This window comes from Garra rufa, chromosome 4 (assembly GCF_049309525.1).
Source record: "Garra rufa chromosome 4, GarRuf1.0, whole genome shotgun sequence".
NCBI lineage: Eukaryota > Metazoa > Chordata > Actinopteri > Cypriniformes > Cyprinidae > Garra > Garra rufa.
The window spans coordinates 22,708,450-22,731,057 of record NC_133364.1 but is presented as its reverse complement, the minus strand read 5'-3'; the positions used below and the strand labels follow the sequence as shown (position 1 = coordinate 22,731,057).

Genomic DNA, 22,608 nt, shown 5'->3' with positions numbered 1-22,608 from the left:
CAGCTGCACCTCATCACTCTGACTGCGTTTAAGCCACTCACACACACAGCCACCTTGCGAAGTCTTATTGTTCCATTTGGTCGTAATTCTAAGCGTTTATCTCAGTGTTGGTTTATCAGTGTATGACTCTGGACTGTGTACCCCGTTGACGATTCCTGCTTCCTGCCATTGCGACCATTGCATGTCTATCGAACTGTTTCCCGGATTACCTACGTTGTTCCTGTTTTCTGGTGATTATTCTTGCCTGTCGACACTTCTCAATAAAGCCTTGCAAATGGATCCGCACGTCTCTGACTCCTCCTTGTGACAGAAGACTTCGCCCCACTTGGATCCAGCGGCTTTATTCACTACCAGCTCAATCATGGACCCAGTCGACCAATTACTTCATCTGCAACAAGCCAAGCTACCCATTGAGGAATATACTCAACTGTTTTGTAAGTTTTCACTTCAAATACCATTTTATGATGAAGTGTGGCTAAAGGACATATTCCGCTTTGGACTTAATGAACCCACTAAATCACTGTTGCCTGGAGGGAAATTTAAATGTTCAGTGGAGGACTATATGCAGTATGCGTTGTTGCTATGTGGCTCTATGTTAACTGTGGATGTTTTAAAAGAGCCACAGCACAAGATGTCTGCTTGCTCAGAGCCACAGCGTAAGATGTCTACCAGCCTTCCAGAGCCTCCGCTGGTTCCGCCCAGCCTTCCAGAGACTCCGCTGGTTCCGCCCAGCCTTCCAGAGACTCCGCTGGTTCAGCCTAGCCTTCCAGAGACTCCGCTGGTTCCGCCCACCCTTCCAGAGACTCCGCTGGTTCCGCCCGGCCTTCCAGAGTCTCCGCTGGTCCTGCCCGGCCTTCCAGAGTCTCCAATGGTCCTGCCCGGCCTTCCAGAGTCTCCAATGGTCCTGCCCGGCCTTCCAGAGTCTCCGCTGGTCCTGCCCGGCCTTCCAGAGTCTCCGCTGGTTCCGCCCGGCCTTCCAGAGTCTCCGCTGGTTCCGCCCGGCCTTCCAGAGTCTCCGCTGGTCCCGCCCGGCCTTCCAGAGTCTCCGCTGGTCCCGCCCGGCCTTCCAGAGTCTCCGCTGGTCCCGCCCGGCCTTCCAGAGTCTCCGCTGGTCCCGCCCGGCCTTCCAGAGTCTCCGCTGGTCCCGCCCGGCCTTCCAGAGTCTCCGCTGGTCCCGCCCGGCCTTCCAGAGTCTCCGCTGGTCCCGCCCGGCCTTCCAGAGTCTCCGCTGGTCCCGCCCGGCCTTCCAGAGTCTCCGCTGGTCCCGCCCAGCCTTCCAGAGCCTCCGCTGGTTCCGCCCAGCCTTCCAGAGCCTCCACTGGTTCCATCCAGTCGTCCTGAGATTCCTGTCTGCCCGGTTCTGGTCACAGAGGCCATGCATGGACTGTGTGGATTCCCACCCACCCTCCCTGCTGCTCCAGTCCTGCCACCTCTGTCTCCTGACAGTCCCTCTGCTCACCCACATCCCACCTTCGGTGCAGAGGACTTGCTGTGGGACTGCCAGTCGCCATCGGTGTCCAGACTGAAGGATCCCTCACCATCACCTCCAGTCTCCGAGTCCTGTGCTCCACCTCGGCCCTCCGACCCTGCAGCTCCACTCCGGCTCTGTGCTCCCTCGTCTCCGTTGTCGGCCGTCGGCCCACCAGCTCCTCCGGGCTCCATCGTCTCTCCGGCTCCGCCCCGGTCAGTCGTCGCCCCACCTTCGCCTCTGGACTCTACTCCTCCGGCTGCGCCTCGTCACTCCGTCCTGCCGGCTCTGTGGACCTCCTCCCTCCCGTGGGCACAGCCTCGATCCTCTGTCACTCCGGCTCCGCTGCGTACCTCCGGACCTCCATCTCCGCCGGGGTCGCCAGAGCCTTGGGTTCCGCCTTGGTCCTCCGGATCCTCTGTGTCGCCCAGGACCATCGACTCTCCGGTTCCGCCTCGGGCTCCACCTCCGTCGGTCGGCCCCATGCAGGAGCCAACCCTTCCTCCACCATGGCTTCTCCCTCCGTCGGCTCCGCCTCATTTCGTGGTTCCAGTACCCCTACATGGACCTGGCCCTCCATCCCTCCCCCTGTTCCGCCTCCGCTCCACCACCCTCAAGATTGTAAGGTGGTTAGAGCGTCTGGAAGCCGCTCCTTGTGGAGGGGCTCTGTCACGTATCTGGTCTTCCCTGTCATCATAAACTCTTGCACCACACTTCATGGACTTCATTCCCCATAAGCCACTGCACTAATCTCTGCATTCACCTGGCCCTTGTTTCTCACTGCTCTGATTAGTTCTCACAGCTGCACCTCATCACTCTGACTGCGTTTAAGCCACTCACACACACAGCCACCTTGCGAAGTCTTATTGTTCCATTTGGTCGTAATTCTAAGCGTTTATCTCAGTGTTGGTTTATCAGTGTATGACTCTGGACTGTGTACCCCGTTGACGATTCCTGCTTCCTGCCATTGCGACCATTGCATGTCTATCGAACTGTTTCCCGGATTACCTACGTTGTTCCTGTTTTCTGGTGATTATTCTTGCCTGTCGACACTTCTCAATAAAGCCTTGCAAATGGATCCGCACGTCTCTGACTCCTCCTTGTGACAATTGCAAAAGAGTTCAGTAATGTTTTACTTAAGTACACAAAAAATGTAGTACTTTTGTACTTTCACTCAAGTAAAACTGAAAAAGGAGTACTTTTACTTTTACTGGAGTAATATTGTATTATACGTATCTGTACTTTTACTCAAGTGTACTTCGTGTACTTCTGTGTACTTCGTCCACCACTGGCCAAGATACAACTATTTGAAAATCTGTAATCTGAAGGTGCAAAAAAAAAAAAAAAAACCTAAACATTGAGAAAATTGCATTTAAAGTTGTCCAAATTAAGTTCTTAGTAATGCATATTACTAATCAAACATTAAGTCTTGATATACAGTCAAGTCCAAGATTATTTATGCCCCAGGCAATAAATTTTATTCAACCAGCAAGTTTTTTTTTTCTGACCGGAAATGACACAGGCTTCTCCCAAAAGATAAATAAGACATTGTACAAGAGGCATCATTGTGGAAAAAAATTACTCATCTTATATTTACATTTGAACAAAAAGTGGCATGTCCAAAATTATTCATACCCTTATCAGTAATTAATAGAAAAGCCTTTATTGGCTATTACAGCAATAAAACGCTTCATAAAAAGCTTTTTGCATGTTTACACTGGTATTTTTGCCTCACCATGTTTGACAGTGGGGATGGTGTTCTTAGGGTTGAAGGCTTCTCCTTTTTTACACCAAATGAAGGCTACATCATTGTGGCCAAACAATTAAATTTTGTTTCATCTGACCATAAAACAGAAGACCAGAAGTCTTCTTTGTTCAGATGAACTTTTGCAAAGGCCAAGCAGGCTTTTATGTGCCTTATCTGAAGTGGTGTCCTCCTTGGTCTGCGTCTGTGGAACCCAGCGGTGTGCAGTGTCCGTTGGACTGTCTGCCTTGAGATGTTGCCACCAGCAGAGCCCAGATTCATCAGGATGGCCTTGGTGGTGATCCTTGGATTCTTTTTTTTACCTCTCTCACTATCCTCCTGGCCAGTACAGGTGTCACTTTTGGCTTCCAACCACGTCCTCTGAGATTTTTCACAGTGCAAAACGTCTTGTATTCGTCTTGTATTTTTTAATAATACTTTGCACTGTAGCCACTGGAACTTCAAAACATTTTAATATGGTCTTATAGCCCTTTCCTGACTTGTGAGCAGCCACATTGTGCAGCCGTAGGTCCTCAGTGAGCTTCTTTGTCTTAGCCATGACTTTCCACAAACCAACAGCAGAGAGCTTCTGTTTTTCACCTGTTGAGTTGATCAAAACAGCTGTTCCCAATGAATCAGGGTAATTAGGATGTTTTAGAACAGCTCGGACTATTTGGAATGGTATAGAACTTTGGATTTTCCCATAGACTGTGACGGTTTGCAAAGGGTATGAATAATTTGGACATGCCACTTTTTGTTCAAATGTAAATAAAAGCTGAGTAATTTTTTTCCACAATGATGCCTCTTGTACATTGTCTTATTATCTTTTGGGAGAAGCCTGTGTCATTTCCGGTCAAAAAAAAAAAAACACTTATTGAATAAAAGTAACTTTAAGTCAGAATTTGCCAGGGCTATGAAGAATTTCAGGCTTGACTGTATATACGGTAGGAAATTTACAAAAGATGGAACATGATCTTTATTTAATATACTAATGTTTTTGGCATAAAAGAAAAATTTATAATTTTGACCCATACAATTTATTGTTGGCTATTGCTACAAATATACTCATGCTACTTATTTATCAAAATATAATTAAAAATACATTAAATAAAGTAATCTACTAATCCTAACTGATTCATAAAATTCGTAAAAAAAAAGCTCCAGTATCATTTTAACATTGCCATCATATGCAGCTAGATAGAACATTTTTGTTTGCACAATTTTTGTGAGCAAAATTATGTCCTAAAAAAGTGTGTTTCACACCAACTTTCAAATTTCTCAAAGTTAAAAAGGTCGCAGCTTCCTTTCAGAGTGCCATAAACATTGAAATGCCACTTATCTCCTCAACTCAAGCTCCTGAATACTACAATATCCTCCAGACGCAGACAGGATTTTACCCCTCTTTGGAAAAAACAACAACCCTGAAACTATGTCTCCAACTGGAATAAAGAGAAACGGAGTGCGAATGGAGGGAAGGCCTTGATCAAAGCATGTCTCCTGAGCAAGAGAGGACTCTCAGCCCAACAAAAGGTCAAGGATACTTTAAGCTGTGAGAACTGGATGCACCCAGTGAGCATCATTAACGTGAGTGCTCGCCTGTTCTCAACTTCCATACAGTATACGCACTCTTAGTTGAACAATACACCCATTAGGCCACTGCTAATGAATGGAAGCCTTTGAGAGATGCACTTCTGCATTTTGTTGCAAGTGTAGGTTTAATTACGAGAACGAAATTGATATTCATCCCTTTCATTTGTTTTCTACAACAGTTGGGTGTCACACGAAATACATTTATAAGTAATGTACAAGTTTGTTCCAAGGCGGCTTTGCACGATTTTGTAGACATAATTTCAAAACTGGCAAATCTAACACAATTATAATCAGCTGAATTGATAGAGTGTGTTTGTGTGCAGATCTGGAGCAGATACATGCAGGAGATTTTAAACGCATTTTAGGCAGAGAAACCTCACTTAATTACTTTTGATAGTTTAATTATGCTTCCCGTTTGCCAGGAGCATCAACCTGCCAGACTAAAGCGAAACAGCTTTATTTTCATCATCTCCTCGCTGTCTCTTTCTGTCTTTCTGTGGATGCTTGGGCACCCTCCATTTTTTCTTCGGTGAACGCAGGTGTTCATTTCAGAGTCGTCGCTGGCGAACGCTACCAAACTAGACGCAAACACACAAACATGTGCACGTACCCCCTCTCTTCTCCTCCTGACACCTGTGGAGGCCATTGTTTCTGAAAGGAGAGGAGGACTCGCTGCAGATGTTGGGATGGTAATGAAGTGTGAGAGAGGAGACGTCCAGGATGTCCATTGTAATCATACTCCGCACTTCCAATTCTTGGCTCCCTTAATTAATGCAGATCTAGTCTGGGTGGGTTGGAGAAGTGTAAACCCAGATGCTGCCATTTTGCAGTTGCCCAACCTGGTTTCAAGGTCAGTTTGAATTTTAGTATATGAAAAGTAAGTCTTGCTGTTCAGGATTTATTCCAACACAAAGCTAATAGTTGATGAGCTAGTAGATGAAAGCACAGTTCTTCAAAGATCTAGACGTAGTAGGATTCCTTTGTCCGTCAGCATCTGGTAAACACCTGTACACTCCATGTTAGCAAGGAAGACTGAGGAAGTCGGTCCCACTGGGATCAATTTAATGGAGGCATCAGAGAGTTGGAGTGAGCTGCTGTGATTTAACGTCTACAAGAGCCGCCTTATTGACCATTCCACTCAGGGTGAGCAATTAAGACTTTTTCATAGCCCCAATTTGACCCTGACGACCTCAGACCAAGGGGAACTCCACAATTGTACTGCAAACAAAGCCTCTTGTTTATATACCCCTTCTTATACATAGTACACATTTTAAACTCTACAGTGGAGATCAAAATTAGAGAACAACCTATACATTTCTAAATTTCAAGGTCACTGCTTAGTCCTATTTGAAGTTATCCTAGAAAGAGTAGAAGGACAGTTTTTAAGCATATTTATGAAGTGATTGCATTCTGAAGCACAGTATAAAATTAGATGTTTGAAAAAGAACTCTGATCAAAATTAAAGAACATGTACAGATACCTCCAAGTTATTGGAGTTAAACTGGCACCTTATGCTAATTTCCTTAACTATATGACAAACCCTAGCATTCCTCCAATTTTCAGTGAGATTGCAAGATGGCAAGTCATTCTAAGGTGACTGAAACACTGCAACAAGAGGTTGTCCAGATGAAGGTCAAAGGAATAACTCTTTTAGCCAGTTCAAGAGAAGTTGGTCGTTCCAAATCTGTGATTTCTCAAATACTGCAATACTTGCAATGCCACTAATTTATTCAAGTCCGATAGCTGTCAACAAAATACAAATCCACAAGAAGACAGGATAATGCAAAGACCCTCAACTGAAAATGGGTTCAACACTGCAGCTGGAATTGCTTGGCAGTTCAGTGCTGAACAGGGTAGGAATCTGTTTCAGCATGTTTAAGAGAAGTCGGACTGAAAGTGCACTCTGCAGTGAGCAAGCCTCTCATCAGCAGAAAGAATCAAAAGGCTAAGCTCACCCTTGATGAGGAGCACATTGTGTGAAGAGAGGAGAACTGGTCCAAAATTCACTTTAGTGATGAGAGCAAGTTTAATTTATTTGGGTCTGATGGGAAACATTTTGTTCGACGTCAAACTGAAGAAACACTGAAGCCCAAGTGTGTAAAGAAGTTAGTGAAAGATGGGGGAGGAAGTGTCATGGTTTGGGGGATGTTTTCTGCAGCAAGAATTAAAGGGATAGTTCACCCAAAAATGATAATTTGATGTTTATTTGCTTACCCCCAGGGCATCCAAGATGTAGGTGACTTTGTTTCCTCAGCAGAACACAAACGAAGATTTTTAACAAAAAATGGTGCAGTCTGTCAGTCAAATAATGGCAGTCAATGGTTACCAAATCTTTAGAGGAAAGAAAAACATACACAGACAAATCCAAATTACACCCTGCGGCTCGTGACGATACACTGATGTCCTAAGACATGAAACGATTGTTTTTTTTGTGTGAGAAACTAAACAGTATTTATATCATTTTTTTTACCTTTGATACACAGCCATGTCCATCTCTCCTGAGCATGAGTTTAGCTTTCGGCTCGTTACATGTGAACGCGCTCTGACGTAATATACGCAAACGCCGGAAGCTATCCGTCACATGTATACGACACTCATTGTTTACACAGTGCACAGAGATTGTGGGTATAGCGGCTATTCAAAATGGTAATTACTTGCGCTTATCCTGATTGTTCAAACCGATTTAAAGCTAAAAGATTACATTTGCTTACGCAAACTCATCCGGGACTTTTAACTGATTTCCCCTTACGGCGTTTACTACGCCAGAGCACATACACGTCACGAGCCGGATGCAAAGCTCGTGCTCAGGACAGATGGACGTGGCTGTGTATCAAAGGTAAAAAATGATATAAATACTGTTCAGTTTCTTATCGTTTCATGTCTTAGGACATCAATGTATCGTCATGAGCCGCAGGGTGTAATTTGGATTTGTCTGTGCATGTTTTTGTTTACTTTTAAAGGTTTGGTGCCCATCCACCTCTATTATTTGGCTTGCAGACTGCACTGTTTTTTGTTAAAAATCTTCGTTTGTGTTCTGCTGAGGAAACAAAGTCACCTACATCTTGGATGCCCTGGGGGTAAGCAGATAAACATCAAATTTTCCTTTTTGGGTGAACTACCCCTTTAAGCCCCGTTCACACTACAAGCGACATGCAGCGTCAAAGCAACATAATCCCAATTATTTCAATGGAGAGCTGGTGATTTCCGGCGACAAGAGTGACATAGGCCGTTGGCGACACAACAAAGTTCAGAAACCCTTCAACTTTGTGCAAATGAAGAGCGACTTTCTGGAGCGACAGTCAATAGGAAAGAAGATGGTAGAGCTCATGTGATCGTTCTCCTCTCAGCCATAGATAAACATATGCAATGGAAAAAGGTATGTTTGTATTTAGTGGCAGAAAACCTGATTTGAAATATTTCATCATTGAGGATATCTTTAAAAAAGTTTAAAAATCTTGTCTCAGTGTCTCGTCACACCGCTAATTAACAATATTTCAGAACAAAAATCAAGTAGATACTTGATATGTTCTGGTGATATGTCGTCATTTCCTGTTTTGTGTTTTTTTTTCTGCATGTTGGCTGAATTGCATGACTTATGTTCTCCCAAAAAAGAACAAAATGAACATAAACTCAGAAAAAAAGCTCATCACAGAAAAGGGTCACACAATTCATTGTAGCTATGAATTGCATTTTTATGTATTTTTGAATAATTAAAAAGATCTGGAAATCAAAAAAGGTGTCACGTCACTGATCCAATTATCAAGCACAAACCGGCATAAAAAATACTCTGTCTGGACAGGTGAGGCTATATTTGTATGTGGGTCTGTATAGCAGGATCAGCTCTGTGGATTGGGCCGAGGATCAGGTCGGCTTTGGAGAGCACTCATTAAATGTGTTTGTCAAGAGTCTGATAATTAAATTATCATGCATACAACTGGTGCACCATCCGGTTAAATCCCATCTAAGTAATGAAGCTGTGCATTAGAATCAGCCTCCTCATGCTGTAATTGTGACTTGTGAAGGTACTTCAACTGTAGCCTTGAAGTCGACTGATCTGAAAGCATTCTTCAAGAATGACGTCCATTCAAGTATTTGAGGACTGAAGGCCTCTAGGAACAACGGGTCTGAAATGTGCATATAGTTGCATCAAAGCAAACAAACATCCTGAAATTCAAAGTGCTGCACTGTGATGAAACAAAAAGAGAGAGTGTCAAAAGAAGAAAGACACAGGCGACTGAAGTACTTCCGTGGAAAACAAAAGTAGAAATTCTGCAGAAGGTAGCTGTTTTCCAACAAAACCATTCAATGACCAAGGACTGTTAAACCTAAAAAGGATCATGGAAGTACCATTAAAGTAGTGTAATTGCGTAAGAGGAAAACAAATGAAAGACGCAGAGAACTTTGTGTTTAAACTGAAAGTTTGGGCTTTTAACACTAGCAATATGTGAACTTCCACAATAAAATGGCCTTTTCAAAGCAGTGAGCTAGGTCTTGGAATGGAATCACCTCTGTTCTCTTTGTCTGACGGTATTAATAAAATGCCTGTCATGTCCTTAATTGCCTGTCAGTCCGAGATGATTAAAGCTACCAGGTTGAAGTCCACTTCTAAACTTAAATCATAATAGCATATATTGGTTTTCATCTTTCTCAGAGGCTTTTGTAAAAGAAAAGCCAAAATAGTGGACGCTAGCACACACACATGCACGCAGCAGGTGATGCATGTGTGAGAGAACACAGTATTTTAGCACTCCCCGGGATCCAGTATTAAGTAAACTAATGACCCAACAACACAGTCGGGCCTTGGTAATACATCACAACGCCTAAACGAATTGCCCTGTCCCACAGCAACGGGACATCGATAGATTCCTTGTAAAACACAGCAGTCGTGTGCGGAAACCTTCATAATGGGAAAACGTGCTTAAACATGTAAGTAGGTCATTGCTGAAAGGATCAATAACACCTGCTTTTTGCTAAAGTCCATATGAAATCAAAATTGACCCCATTTACATTAATATACATACCAGGTCAACACCAGTGTTTGGCACGAAAAGCTGATCTAATTTATGTTATTTACATATTTTTCAAACAGCCATTTAGATTTTAGTGTTTGCTATGTTGTTCATCAAATAACACTAAATACAAAAGTGCAGAGACAAAAGACTTTGCAAAAATGTTGGTGTTGTGTTGTGTTTATCACACTGAATACTTGTCTTGGGGTCAAAGTGTTTTTCCATTTTTTACTGAAAAATCACATTACTGAAGCAAAATGAGTTCTGAATGCTTTATGGTAATTTCTGTTAACGTATCTATCCTACAGTTAAGCCATTACAGTACCTACTGCATATTCAGCACAAACATCCTTTCTTAATTTTAACAACATCTAAAAATTTCACAATAAAACAGCTGTGATCTTAGTACACAAAGCACCCAACATATAAATGGAGTGATTATTTGGCTTTACTGTAAGCGACAGCTGTTTTTTATATAGTGTGAGATTCATATGCATGGTGGCAGGAAGGTTGAGAGGTGTTTGTGAGGCTGTTGCTGCCTCCGAGGCAGATGGTTTTTGGGGCTGGGAGATGACAGATGAATTGTGCTAACAACATGTGCTGAAAGTCTAAGAGGTGTTCTGCCTGCCCCAGTTTCACTATAACCACAGTCAAACAATGAGATGTGTGTTCAGCTACAGCAGAGATGAGTGTGTATCTAGATGCATGCATCTAATAACAGTGCCAAAAACCCTGACTCAAATGAAAACTTTTCTTGGTTTCAATCAGTTCCTCTGCAGTAAGCCCTGTTAAAAACATTGTACACTAATTAAAATAAAGGTTCCAAAAGAGTGGTTCTGCGGTGACGCCATAGAAGAACAATTTTTGGTTCCACAAAGAACCTTTCAGTGAACATTTTTTAAAAGAACCATTTTTAAGAGCATTTTAAACATCTAAAGAATTATTTTCGACTATAAAGAACCTTTTCTGCATTTGAAAGGTTCCATGGATGTTCAAGGTTCTTCATGGAACCATCGATGCCAATGAAGAACCTTTATTTTTTAGAGCGTAGCTGGACTGAGCTGGTTTAAGATGGTCCTGAGTAGGAGCTAGTTGTTCAGGACCAACTTATAACCAACTCAGGATCATCTTAAACCAGCTCTAACCAGCTCTAATCAGCACTCATAAAAATAAAGGTTCTTCATTGGCATCGATAGTTCCATGAAGAACCTTGAACATCCATGGAACCTTTCAAATACCACCATACCACAATGTTTTTTTCAACAGGGATGACAACAGGGGACATCAGTATGCACCATGGGTGGTAGTTTGTCCTGATTTTGATAAGATAATCTAAGATATGTCAGTCTAGCACATGACACAATAGTAGCCCACATGCCTGTCACACCATGAAGGTGTCCTTGACAATGCAAATCCATCATTAGAAGCACAGTTGATTTCACCATGTAGAACTCAACTGTGCTAATTAATTTATTGACAATGATAATCAAAATCAGCTTCCTTACAATTAAATAGTTGGAATCAGAATCGACTTTTCCATAGCCAACAGGAAGTTGATTTGGAATGAGAACTGGAATGACAGGAAAATGAATTTGCTGAAAAACCTCTTTATCAACATTCAAAAACTGCAAACTGATTGTTTAGTTAAAAATTACATTTAGGTAAATTTCACAGATATTCTCTCTTAAATTCAAATTCTGCATTCTGTCTGTTGACCAACTTGTTTAGCAAAAAAATACATTTATATGAATTACATTTTAATTCTACTTTTCTAGTCCATGTGACATCAGTGATTCAACCTTAATTTCATGAAGCTATGAGAATACTTAATGATAATGGTTCTGAGCTGACCCACATGCTCAAAAGAACAATACAAACAGGGTTGCCAGGTTTCCACAACATAACCTGTCCAATTGTTTCTCAAATCTAGTCCAAAACTAGCCCAATTCCACAGGAAAACAGTGGACTTGGCAACACCAGTGCAGTGCGCTGTCATATGGAAGTAAACGTGAAGGATAAAAAGTAAGTGATTATGCGTTTATCTATCATGTGAGTCTGCTGCAGGAGCCAGCTAAATCAGAGCAGAGTTTTGAAACTTTTATGATACAAGCCCCCACACTGTTATGAGAAAAACAGATCTAAGTCACATGTGAGCGCAAAAAAAAAAAAAAAAAAAAAAAAACGATTTGGGCTACCTTTGCCTGCAGTGTGAATGCTGGGTATGTAAAATCTTTGAAGTGACTCCGAAGAGCGCAGAATCACAACAAATGTTGATTTAGAGTGACGTAAAAGTTACATACATTACAAAATGACTTCACACTGCTATCACATTGCAAAACACCTGACCGGTATCGGATTTAGTACCACATATGGAAGTGGCACAAATTGGAATTGAAAAGATCAGATTCCATGCGGTTTGTGCTGTTCACACTGTCATGAGAAAAACAGATCTGTGTCACATGTGAGAAAGAAAATCGGATTTGGGCAACATTTGCCTGCAGTGTGAATGCTGGGTATGTAAAATCTTTAAAGTGACTCCTAAGAGCGCAGAATCACGACGAATGCTGATCTGGAGTGATGTAAAAGTCGGTTTAATTCCGATATGACTTCATACTGCCATGGCATTGCAAAACATCTGACCTGTATTGGATTTAGTACCACATGTGGAAGTGGCACAAATTGGAATTGAAAAGATCAGATTCCATGCGGTTTGTGCTGTTCACACTGTCATGAGACAAACAGATCTGGGTCACTAGTTTAATGCTATACTGCTACCAACTTTCGTTTAGATCTAGAATTCGAGAGGAAAGTAAGAGATATGTGTAGGAACAACCATGAGCTTTTGTTTTTAACCTCATTGGCTGTAATAGCCAGCAGAGAATTGTGTTGTCGTCACGGTTGTGCAGAAGACCCTGCAGGGACAAATGTGGCGGCGTGAGACTTCCCTGCCCGGTTGAAGCATCCACTGTTCTCCTTCAAGCCCACGCTCTGCCACTTTGGATATGTCATGACCAATAATGATGAAAAATTGGACTGTTCGCGCCAATCCTGCTCTGAGACCACGCTCCGAGTCCTGCCGCACTTGCCTGGAGGTGCAGAGCCTCTTGCGCTCAAAACAAAATGGCATTTTAACAAGGACTGAATCAAACACAATGCCTTCCCAAATGGCTACTCAGCTTTCTTAACCAGGCCAGCTGTACAAAAGATGCTAAGCTTGCAGGAGTATAGTGTTATTAATCACAACCAGAGCCTGGTTTGCACGAGTATGACAGTGCTAACTAAATATCTGCACAATTAAAATCTATAATAATAAGTGTATGTGTGTGCTTGTAGTTCTTTTGACCTTCTTTTTCAGCTTGACCTCACAGTGTCCTTGCTGACTGTGTGGGCTTTTCTACCTACTCATTTTGAAACTTTGAAGGACAACACGCTGTGTACTGAAATGCAATGAAAAGAACAGAGAACCGCACAAATGTTGACATTGAACAGCTTTAAAAACTGCTGAAATCCTTTCCTTTACCCTTTATCAATACAAAGTGTTTTTTTCACCCTTTTTTCTGCTGCTGAAGGGTAAAATCCAGCTTAATGTTGACTTCCCCCTCCCCCTGAGGACTTTAATATTTTCTCGACGGCTTGACTATCCATATTTCAATAAGGTGTGTTTGTGTCTTCTCCATCCAGAGAGCGAAATCAATATTGCATTAGTCAAACTCTTTAACCCATGAAGGGGAAACGGATAGCTAAGTCACACACAAACCTTTTCAATCCGGCACCTCCCACATGAGAGCAAATAGGCTGCTTAGAAATTGGGTTGCAGCCTTTGCATCTGACATATTGAATGAGAATGACAGATTGACACCGGTAGAGCACACTGTTTTTATATTATTTGGAGCATGTATTGATTTCCTCAGCTACTCAGAATGAGGTTTTTGAAGCAGGTAGAGCTCTTGATGTGTGCACTGCTGAAAAGACCAGTCACCAGATTATGTTTAAGGGGACACATCTTGACTAGCTTGACCACTAAGACTAGCTTGGTCAATTGAGTTTTGCTGGTCATAGTTATGGTTACCAGTCATTTATAGATAGATAGATAGATAGATAGATAGATATAGATAGATAGATAGATAGATAGATAGATAGATAGATAGATAGATAGATAGATAGATAGATAGATAGATAGATAGATAGATAGATAGATAGATAGATAGATAGATAGATAGATAGATAGATAGATAGATAGATAGGTTTGGTTAACATGAAATAAATTGTATTGTTTGCCGCCTTGCTGTACCACGCTTGGTTAGGACACTGTGAAAACTCATTCTGGTCTAAGATGTTTTTTTCAGCAGGATGTGCTGGAGTGAACACTTGCTGTGCACAGAAGTTCTGTGTGGTATTTTGTCATGTGTGTGCCATGCTGTTGTGTGAATTAGCAGTGCGTGAGGCATGTCTGGTGAGTATGGTTTGTTTAGATGCTGTGTGTGTATGTGTGTGCTGTGGTTGGCTGGGTGGCAGGTGATAAAGGCTGAGTGGACAGATAGGGGATGAAAGCCGTGCAGGTGTTTGGCTGTGAATGGACAGGGAACCTCTCCAGCCCCCTGGCATTTCTAATGAAACCAAACGGATGCATGCGTGTCTGTGTGTGTGTTCAAGTCTAGTCTTTGAAGCCACAAGACAAAGACTAACCTTTAGCTCAAGGTAGCTTGCTGCAGAAGCTGGCCTTAGACTCTCTCTCTCACTGAAGTCACAAGGAACAGCGTTCTTCTGATCTGAAAACGAAAGAGCAGAGGTCAACAAAAACTAATATATAATATTTAATCTTACACACGATGAAAATCCTGGATTAAAAAAAAATCTTGAAAAGGAAGTCGATTCAATCTGTCGCCATCCTACAAAGTCATGAAAGCTGACATTTTAGTGTAATTTGTCAAATAACCAATAAATCAAAGTTACTGTTAAAAGCAAAAGGTAAATAAAATAAAAAAAAATCCCCATTGATTTTTTGTTTAAGAATAAAATGTGAAAAATATATAAAAAAATGTCAGACACAATATGACTCAAGTCCTGCTTAACCTGTTCAACATAATGTGCAGAAACAGCTGAGGCAACCATAAGACGTTCTTATGGTGCAATCAATAGACTCAAATGCCAGCATTAAGAAATAACCCATAAAGCCAGTGTCATTTCCTCCTGTTGATTTCCCAATCAACTGGGTAATCTCACTCTCTCAGTGGGGAAGACGAGTTTGGTATCGACAGGTTGGTTTCACAGCTGACGTCCTACGTGTTCATTTGCGGGCTACTTAAATCACGTAATGTGCTGTGGAACTGGGATAAAGAGCAGTCAGAAATCTTTGCACAACAGGTGCACCTCTGAGGAGGCAAGAGAACCAGTGTCTTATCAAAATATTGGATGAGAAAAAAATTTGTAGTACAAAAATAAAACAACACCAATATTACAAAAAAAAATTGTTATGTTGCTGTCTTATGTTAAACGGATTTAAATATTTTTTTTTTCACATCAGTCTACACTCCATACACCATAATGGCAAGGCTAAAACAGTTTTTTAACATCTTTGCAAATTTATTAAAAATTAAGCACCTAAATTATTCCATTGCATAAGTATTCATACCCTTATCTGGGACAGTTGAAATTCAGCTCAGGGGCATTTATATTGCTTGTAGATGTAACTACACTTTGAGTGGAGTTAACCTGTGGCAAATTCAATTGAATGGGTATGATTTGGAAAGGCACACACATCTTAATAAAAGATCTAACAGCTGAAAATGCACATCAGAGCAAAAACCAAGCCCTGAGGTTAAAAAAAAAAAAAAACTGCCTGTAGAAACAGGACTGCATCAGGCCACACATCTGTGGAAGATATCAGAAAAAAATATGCTGCTTTAAAGGAACGTGTATTCTACATTAGCCTTAATGGAAGAAGTCTGAAACAACCACAACTCTTCCTAAAGCTGCCCGCCTGGCCAAACTGAGCAATTGATGGAAAAGGACCTTGGCTAGAGTGGTGACCAAGAACCTGATGGTCACTCTAGGTGAGCTCCATGATCATATGTGGAAATAGGAGAAACCTACAGAAGGACAAATATCACTGCAACACTTAACCAATCTGGGTTTTAAGGAGGTGTGGCAAAATTCAATCCTCTCCTCAGTGAAGACACATGAAAGCACACTTGGAATTTGCAAAATAAAACACCCAAAGGACCTTCAGACTGTGAGAAACAATATTTTCTGGTCTGATGAACCTCAATTCCAAATTTCATGAAAATCTGAAATGAAATTTCAAGTAAATCTCAGTGTCAGTGACCAGTATTTACAGAGCTTTGATGACTGATGATTTGAAAAATTCAGAAATAGTGAAAAGTTAACTATTAAAAAGAATAGCTGAACTGAAGCTCACAAATAGTTTTAATTGTTACTGCTTGTTTATTTGGAATAAATGTAAAATGCTTTAAAACACTAACATGATGAGATTCATACTTGGCCGCACACCACTGTTATATAGTTAGCATATTCAGACACAGTGACTGTAAATCTTCCTCTCCACTTTAGTCTCCTATGTCGTTTCTGAATCTGTGTATTACAGCTTGCAATTCACATTTTCTAATGATATTTGTGAACACCACTGTCATTTGGTGTCAAATGACTCATGAGCCTGCTGATCTGGTTTGCAGATGTGACTAAACGATTTGTTCATGAATCAGACTTATACGGTTCTCATTGACTCAATGATTTGGTTGCAGTGGATTGCTTACTTAACCGATCATTGGAGAGAAAGATTATCAGTAAATAATGACTTTTGAACAAATTAGGGTTCTCATGCAAAGATGTCATATAAGATTTGGAATATGTTTTATATATAGACGTCTAATATGACGCTTTTATAGTGTTCATTATGTACTGTTGTTGTATTGAAATTAACCATGTAACAGACTTGAGGATTTTAAAAACAACAGAATTTTCACTTTTGAATGAACTATTTGTTTAAAAACTCTTTCAGAGCGCACACATTTAGCTAAAGCTATTTGAATACTAGGACGAATTGGGCTATTCAGCATGTGGCTGCCAGGCAGAGCAGATTGTGGAGGTGACTATTTAAAGTACAGTAATCATATGGACAAGCTCACACAGACTCGATCGTTTTTAATGTGAAAATGAAAAAGTGATTTGTCTTTGTCAGTGGTGAAGCCCAGGTTATTGATAACATGGCGTGCACACGGCAGCAACGGCTATGAGAAAGAGAAAAGACATGGAGGGAGGGGGAACAAACCGAGTTTCTCATCCATATCCTCTCTCCCCTCAGAGGCTCTTTATCCAGGCTTTGATGCACAGATTAAAAGCTATTACTTTAGACTGGCAGGTGTGGAAATGCAATGCATGGATAGACAATCACATATGGAAAAAAGAAAACAAAAGCTCAACCTTTTATCAGTCGAATAAATAACCCCTTTGCTGGCACTGGGACAAGAATGCCAAGATCTACTGAATAATGTCTCTTGTATCAACATAAATAGGGGAATTCGTGAAGAATGAAGTGTACCTGCTGTTACTGTTTACTTGCAGACACCGTCTGCATTGTTTAAATGCAGACTCACTAAAGAAATTATTTAAATCAGGTGACAGCGCAAATATGTATGCAAAAATCTATCCTCCAGATTGGTTCTGAGTGCTAGGTTGTGACGGATGCAGCAGATTGCCATGATTTGGCATACAGTATTTTACAGCATCACTCCTACATGATTCAAACACATTTAATGCCATTGCCATGATCATAAGGAAATGTACACAAACATAAACAGTTGCAATCAAAATTATTCAACCCCCCCCCCCCCCCCCCCCAGAATTATTCAACCCCTATTCAACATTGTTGTCTTAAGCCTTTACAAACTTATTAAAAATGGAATTAGCTTGGGGTGTTACACATAGTATACTCTTAGCCCATGCATGTGCTGAAGATGAGTAGCAAATATGTTGTCTTAAGTCTTAAGTCGCTGGGGTATATTTGTAGCAATAGCCAAAAATACATGGTATGGGTCAAAATTATTGATTTTTCTTTTATGCCAAAAATCATTAGGAAGTTAAGTAAAGATCATGTTCCATGAAGATTTTTTGTAAAATTCATATTGTAAATATATTAAAATGTAATTTTTGATTAATAATATGCATTGTTAAGAGCTTACTTTCGACAACTTTAAAGGTGATTTTCTCAGTATTTTGATTTTTTTGCACCCTCAGATTCCAGATTTTCAAATAGTTGTATCTCGGCCAAATATTGTCCTATCCTAACAAACCATACATCAATAGAAAGCTTATTTATTGAGCTTTCATATGATGTATACATCTCAGTTTTGTAAAATTGTACCTTATGACTGGTTTTGTGGTCCAGGGTCACATATGGTAAAGTCAACAAAGCTCACACAAAATCAATAGAGAAGAAATAGTTTGCTATATTAGAAAGTCTAAAACTACATGAAGATTTCTAAGACATTACAAGTTCCTAGAGACACAGCTAACACAGCTAGACACAGAGACATTTCTAAATGTTTCATATTTATAGCACATTTAGTTTTATATGTACACATTTTAAAATGTATCCCAATTTTCAGTGTCACATGATTGTTTAGAAATCCTTCTAATATCCTGATTTGTTGCTCAAGAAACATTTATTATTATTATCAACAGCTGTGCATTTTTTGTGCACATCTATGATGAATATAATGTTTAAAAGAGCATTTATTTGAAATAGAAATCTTTTGTAACATTAGAAATTCATTTACTGTCAGTTTGTATTAAATTTAATGCATTCTTGCTGAATAAAACTATTAATATTTTTTCATAAAAAAGCAAAACATTTATCTCAAACTTGTAAATGAAATAATGAATATTTTTAAATAAATAAAATGTTTAGAATAAATAACAAGGATAGAAATCTTTTGTAAGATTATAAATGTATTTAATGTCATTTTTTACGAAATGTAATGCATTCTTGCTAAATAAAATTGTTAATATTGTTCCAAAAAACTAAACATTTATCTCAAACTTGTGAATGAAAGACTAACATTTTCTAAATAAGCAAAATGTTTAGAATAAATAACAAGGATAGAAATCTTTTGTATTAATATTTTTCTAAAAAGCAAAACATTTATCTCAAATTTGCGAATGAAAGAATAAATGTTTTAAAAGAAATAAAATGTTTAGAATAAATAACAAGGATAGAAATCTTTTGTAACATTGTAAATGTATTTACTGACCGTTTTTATTGAATTTAATGCATTTTTGCTAAATAAAATTGTTAATACTGTTCCAAAAAACAAACCATTTATCTCAAACTTGTGAATGAAAGACTAACATTTTCTAAATAAGCAAAATGTTTAGAATAAATAACAAGGACAGAAATCTTTTGTAACATTATAAATGTATTTACTGTCAGTTTTTATTACATTTAATGCATTTTTACTAAATAAAATTGTTAATATTTTTCCAAAAAGCAAAACATTTCTCCCAAACTTGCGAATGAAAGAATAAATATTTAAAAAAATAAATTAAATGTTTAGAATAATTAACAAGGAAATCTTCTTTAACATAATACATGTATTTACCATCAGTTTTTATTAAACTGAATGCATTAATGCATTAAATCTTTTGTAACATAATATAAAAAGATAAAAGTATTTACTGACAGTTTTTATTCAATTTAATGCATTCTTGCTAAATAAATGTAATGTTTTTCTAAAAAGCAAAACATTTATTTCACACTTGTGAATGAAAGAATATTTTAAAATAAATAAACTGTTTAGAATAAATTACACAAAACATAATTTGCATAGAAAGGAAGTCTGTTTGTGATGAAATACTGACAATGAGTATTTTTACATACAAATTTGACTTAATCTCTGCTTAATAATTCAGCAAGGTCATGTAAACACCTTAAAGCTCATAAACTGTTTAACCAAACTTGCTTGAACTGTTTAGTAAATTTGTCTTTTCATTTTGGAAATTTGCCAACAATAGCGAAAATGTATTGCTAAAACCTCCGTTATGTAAACACTCATACAATAATAGATTTAAACTGCTTTAGATAAACCAACGTGAGCATTAATATACAATTAGAAGAAGATAGTGTGTTTCTGAATGTCGCTGATGTTGACCCACACTTTGCGGTGTGCTTTCGGTATCACTTGTCCCTGTTGCCCGGCTGTGGTCGTGTTCCAGCTTTGAGTCCATTAGAGTTGCTTTGAAACTACTTATGTGAGGTCTGAACCGCTGCCAGAACGAACAGCTGCTTCGGCGTGTAAATCATCCTGTATAATGCAGAGGCTGTAAGCTCGAGAATGCCCAGCCTCCCTGCCCACCAATCAATGAAGCGCCAGCAATCTGACAGTTTCTACCGACAAGCTCTCGAAACAAACGACACGAGTGGCACAATGATGGTCCCCGATGCCCGTTTGTCTGCCGTCTACCTCACCAGTTAATTAGTTTCAGCTGTTTTTTATGTTTGCGGACGTGAAAGAATGACTTGTCATTCAACATCCCTGTCTCTTACAGTTTCCTTTCAAGACTGGCTTCTCTCTTCATCCCTCATTCTCTTTCATTCCTTCAGTTCTGCTCTACATCATTGTTTCCGTTTGGAAAGCTGCCGTGTCCTCGTTTACATTCTTTGCAGTTCTTGGTGAAAATAAGGTTGCATTAAAATGAGAATGAAATGCCAATTTTAACTCTGGCATCATACTGTCATAAGTCATTTGAGTATTTTCAAGTTTTGTTTTCAAAGTTGTTGTATCATCAGCTAATTTCATGTGTCACAATCCATAGTGTCATGTTGATGAGACATTAAATGGATCATATGATGCGATTTCATGCTTTCCTTTTTTTTTGGAGTGTTACAAGCTCTTACATATACAGTGCCTTGCAAAAGTATTCATACCCCTTCATTTTTTTCCACATTTTGTTTTGTTGCAGCATTATGTTAAACTGCTTTAAATTAGTTTTTCCACACATCAATTTATACTCCATACACCATAATAATGAAAAAGCAAAAAACAGATTTGCAAATTTTACAAATTTATTAAAAATAAAACACTGAAATAAGTACATTGCATAAGTATTCATACCCTTAACTCAGTAAATAGTTGAAGCACTTTTACAGCCTCAAGTCTTTTTTGGTATGATGTGACAAGCTTTGCACATCTGCATTTGGCAATTATCACCTTTTTTTGCCTCACCTTTTCACCTCTCAAGCTCTGTCAGAGTCCTAGTTGTTCCAATCGTCTTCCATTATGGATAATGGAGGCTACATGTTTCTGTGAACCTTCAATGCAGCAGATTTTTTTCTGAACTCTTCCCTAGATCATTGCCTTAACGCAAGTCTGTCACTGAGCTCTACAGGCAGTTATCTTGACCTCAGGACTTGGTTTTTGCTCTGATATGCATTTTCAGCTGTTAGACCTTTTCTTAGAGGTGTGTGCCTTTCTGAATCATACTCATTTAAATGAATTTGCCACAGTTTAACTCGAGTGTCCCAAAAAAGGGTATGAATACTTATGCAACAGTTTATTTTTAATAAATTTGCACAAATGTTAAAAACTTATTTTTGCTTTGCCATTATGGAGTAGGGAGTGTAGATTGATGTGGGAAAAAAAGTAATTTAAAGTAGTTTAACATAAGGCAGAAACATAACAAAATGTGAAAAAAAAGAAGGGGTATGAATAATTTTGCAAGGCACTGTACATTGCCTTGCAAAAGTATTTAAACCCCTTCATTTTTCATGTTTTGTTACATTGCTGCCTTATGATAAACCCTGGGATTTGTCCCTAGAATTAAATGGTCTGTTATTACCTTATTTGGAAGATTCATGAATATTAATGATGAGCTCTGCTCTGATTGGCTGTTTCACAGAGCGTTTAATTTCAGTACTTTCCACATAAGTTTAGATGCTTGTTAGTGATGTTCAGGATCTGTAAATCATTTGCCATCTTTCGCGCAGTCATCTCTCCAGCTCTCCGTTTATGTGGTAAGTGAAATCTATATACTGAAATATAACAGACTAGCGCTAACAAGAAGCTAACCATATCCCTTCAGTGGCTCGCCTTATTTTATTAGATCGCCTTATTTATTTTCCGTGCCTTTCTGAGTAAGTTACAGACACCAAACCATCACTGCACTTAACATCACCTGCACAACCAGGAACATAACATTTATTCCCCTGATCTGCCATTTTCGCTATTGTCCTTGCTTAGTTTTTTTCACAATAGCCTACCTGCAGAACTTCTGATGATTCGGCTATGCAAATGTAGGGGGTGTAACTATTAACGATCGCGACTCTTATGTAATGTTGCTGTTATGTTAGGATTAGCCTAATTTTCAGTGGTCTTTTGCAAACACCAGATTTATATAAGGAGGAGGAAACGATGGTGTTTGAGACTCACAGTATGTCATGTCCATGTACAGAACTTTTATTATTCAACTATGCCAAGGTAAATACAGTTCCCTTCCGGGAACTCAAACTGCGTCATCAACGCTTAGGGGAATGCCATTGGCGAACCACGCTCTGAACGTAGTCTGTAACCAATCAAATGACGGGAGTGACGTCACCAGCGTGGGAACGTAAGCGACGAGGATGTATAAAGCACGTGCGTTTAAAGCCGGCGTCAGCTTTTGTCATTCAGCAAAGTGCTATATGTTGGTCTGTCTGTTGAGTATTGCTGTTTTTCTGTGCCAGTTTACACAACTTTTTTTGAGCAATATGTCAACCAAGAAAGGGGGAAAATTCGATTTTAGAG

The 22,608-nt window shown here is 39.6% G+C and overlaps 1 protein-coding gene across 3 annotated transcripts in view; it reads right to left on the bottom strand.

Annotated features, from left to right (window-relative positions):
* syt1a (synaptotagmin Ia) overlaps positions 1-22,608 on the bottom strand; it is a 263,471-nt gene that overhangs the window by 114,331 nt on the left and 126,532 nt on the right. For all 3 annotated transcript variants that reach the window (XM_073838863.1, XM_073838866.1, XM_073838865.1), the window contains exon 3: positions 14,498-14,580. The gene's annotated coding sequence lies outside the window, so the exon portion shown is untranslated. The remainder of the gene's footprint in view (positions 1-14,497; positions 14,581-22,608) is intronic.